This window comes from Centruroides sculpturatus, unplaced genomic scaffold, assembly GCF_000671375.1.
Source record: "Centruroides sculpturatus isolate CEXI.00-Female unplaced genomic scaffold, Cexi_2.0 scaffold556, whole genome shotgun sequence".
Classification (NCBI taxonomy): domain Eukaryota; kingdom Metazoa; phylum Arthropoda; class Arachnida; order Scorpiones; family Buthidae; genus Centruroides; species Centruroides sculpturatus.
Window position 1 is genome coordinate 407,448 of NW_019384770.1, and position 2,899 is coordinate 410,346.

Consider the following 2,899-nt stretch of genomic DNA (forward strand, 5'->3'; position numbering starts at 1 on the left):
GAATAAAATCGTCATTAAGTCCGACCCTACTGGAGACTCTCTTTATCTCCTTGCCCCTTGACGAGCCTAAGTAAGACCAGTGAAGAGCCCGAAAAGTTTACATGGACTAAAAGATTTCGCAGAAAGTTACAAAATTAATATGCAAGGTTCGTTGGTTTTTGACGAGGAAATTATTAAAAATTGGGTATTTTGAGCAAGTAGGAAGTCGTTTTATAAGGACAGAAGGTTATATTATTTTCTCCTACTTCATCATTTTATAACAAACTAATTCGCTTGATTAAACTCTTTGTTCAACGAATTGTAGAATAAGTTAAGTCTACATCAGTGATTCCCAAACTTTTTTGAGCCACCGCCCGCTTGGTTCCTTATATCCAACTTTCTCAACTGTACCCCTAACTTGCTTTCCCTTGTGTGAGAAAGGCTTGGAATTGTTCCCAGAAAAACTTTTCTATAAACCTCACACCTTGTGTCCTTTCTACATTGTTCTCCACATCTAGAAACTATTAAACGCAATGTTTCTTCTTACCTCTTTTAACAAAGGAAAAGAAAAGGTTGTTAGTGACCCAACCCTCGCCTATGGTCACCTTGAGTACCCTTCCCCTGTCACCCACTTGCTTCTTTTCGCCTCCCTAGAATTACTCACCGGCACAGAGGGCGGTAGCGCTCATTTTGGGAACCACTGGTCTAAACTCAAAAGTTAAACTTATTTCGGCAGTAGCGTATCTAATTAATACCGTAAATAATCCGAATAATTAACAATTCTTATTAATTCGAGAAAGTATTACGGGGTTTATTTGACTTTTTTACTTTTCCGGCTGTAATAAGAGGGAAAGTATGGTGATCCGGCACAAAATGACTTCCCCGGATTTTTACATTTTTTGGACTTAGGACACCTTGAAACGTCGAGAAATGCAAAATAATTCGGGGGTAATTTCTGTATGTATGAATGCTAATGCGTGTATGTTTGTGTGTGCACGATTTTGTTAACCCTCTTTGAAGCTTAATAACTCTCGTGCTTTTTGTCGAAAATTTCTGATAGTTTGCAGGGAGGTACTGTACTGTACGTTTGTTAGGAGGATTGGTGCAGATATCTCTGTCTGAAAAGTAATTACATAATTACTTTAATGTGTTCCATCTATTACGACTTTTAACGATAATGTTAAACATAATTTCAGTGATGGTACGTTGGCGAGTCAAATCTCAAATTGTATAAAATTCTTTTAAACAACTAAGGATAATTGGTATTGTTCTGAGTAGCTAATTTTGTAGTTGAATATAAAATTATTTTAACTATCTTTTCTTATTTATTTAAGCATTTTTAATAATAAAATATTACACAAGATTTATTTTATATTGTTTTAAAATTATTTTAAGTAAATGTTTAATAGCAAATTAGCAGAGTCACTTATAAATTAATAAAAGATATAGCCTAAAGGATGTAAGCCAGGGGTGTCCAACCTTTTTGTTTCTCTTGGCCGCAATGGAAGAAGTCAAGATTTGGGCCACAAGTTTATATAATATATACGTGTGGCCCAATATACAAGTATATTTAAGGATTAACGTGTGTAGATTCTAATAATAAATATTAAAACTTTATCACGAAAAAGGATATTTAAAAAAAATTACTTCTACAGACACTTTCAATTTTTACTTAGAATATATATAAATTCATTTATTTTTTTCGAATATTTTTTACGTCAAACAAAAAAAGTAGCCACATTTGGCGCACATTAGACAAATCTTGCAACGTTAGAAGAAATACTAAATAAAGCTGGAGTTGTGATTCAAAGGATTATAGACCCAAATGACGGGGAAAGGCGAGAAAAAACAAAAGATAAATAAGTGAGAAAGGTTGGAAAATTAAGGGTCAATATTTGCATAACAGAAGATCTATTTAACATTTCTCACTACATTTTATCTTTTGTTCTTTCTCACCTTTCCCCCCTTTTCCCAAATTTGGGTCTATAAATTCAGTAATCCTTGCTCATCCACACATCTCCAAGTATTTGAAAATATTTCTTTTCCGCTCAAAAATAAAATATAAATACAGGTTTACGGCTGTGTGAAACTTCTTTTTTGAGTTTACGCCGTTGAAATAAATAAATAATAAAATAATTAAAGCATTTGTCGGTTTTGTTTATATGTTTATTGGCCGCATTGGAACTTCCCTTAAGCCGCGGGTTGGACACCCCTGATGTAAGCATTTATTATTTCTATATTCAATTTTCTAGATAATCTGTCTTTTTATTAAAATAGTGTTATCTGTGTGTTGTCCTGTTGAGAAACAATAAAACGAGAGAATTATGCCATTACACAAGTAAGCATTTCTTCAAAACAAGATTAATACTTCATAATAAGCGGAGTCAACAAAAAGACCTATTTTCCGAACCAAAGGTCCGATTTTTCTGAAAACTTCTAGAAATATTTACCCCTAATAAATAAACCTTTCTACAAAATTTTAAAAATTTTGGACAAAAGGCAAAGGAGTCATTAAGCTTTAAAATAAGTGAACAAAATCGTTCCCCCACACACATTAACATCCAGGGAATATCCAATATATACAGGGAAAAAACCCCCAACTGTTTTCTCCTCGACCCTCGACTTTTCACGGTTCCTCGAGGAAAAGATGAAAAAATCTTGGGGTCATTTTAACTAATCGCCATACTTTTTCTCTGTTATATAACAGCCGGAAAAGTAAAGAAATATATTTTCACGGATAAAATACTGTACTGTACTGTACCCAAAGACGTAAAAGTATGAGACTAGAGGATTTCAAAACAATATCTGAGCTACATAGATATAAATTAACAATTAAAATAACAAGTATAAGTTAATAACAAGTTTCTTTTACAGTTTATCGAGAGTAATTATGGATGTACTGTACGGAGTGCCACAAAAG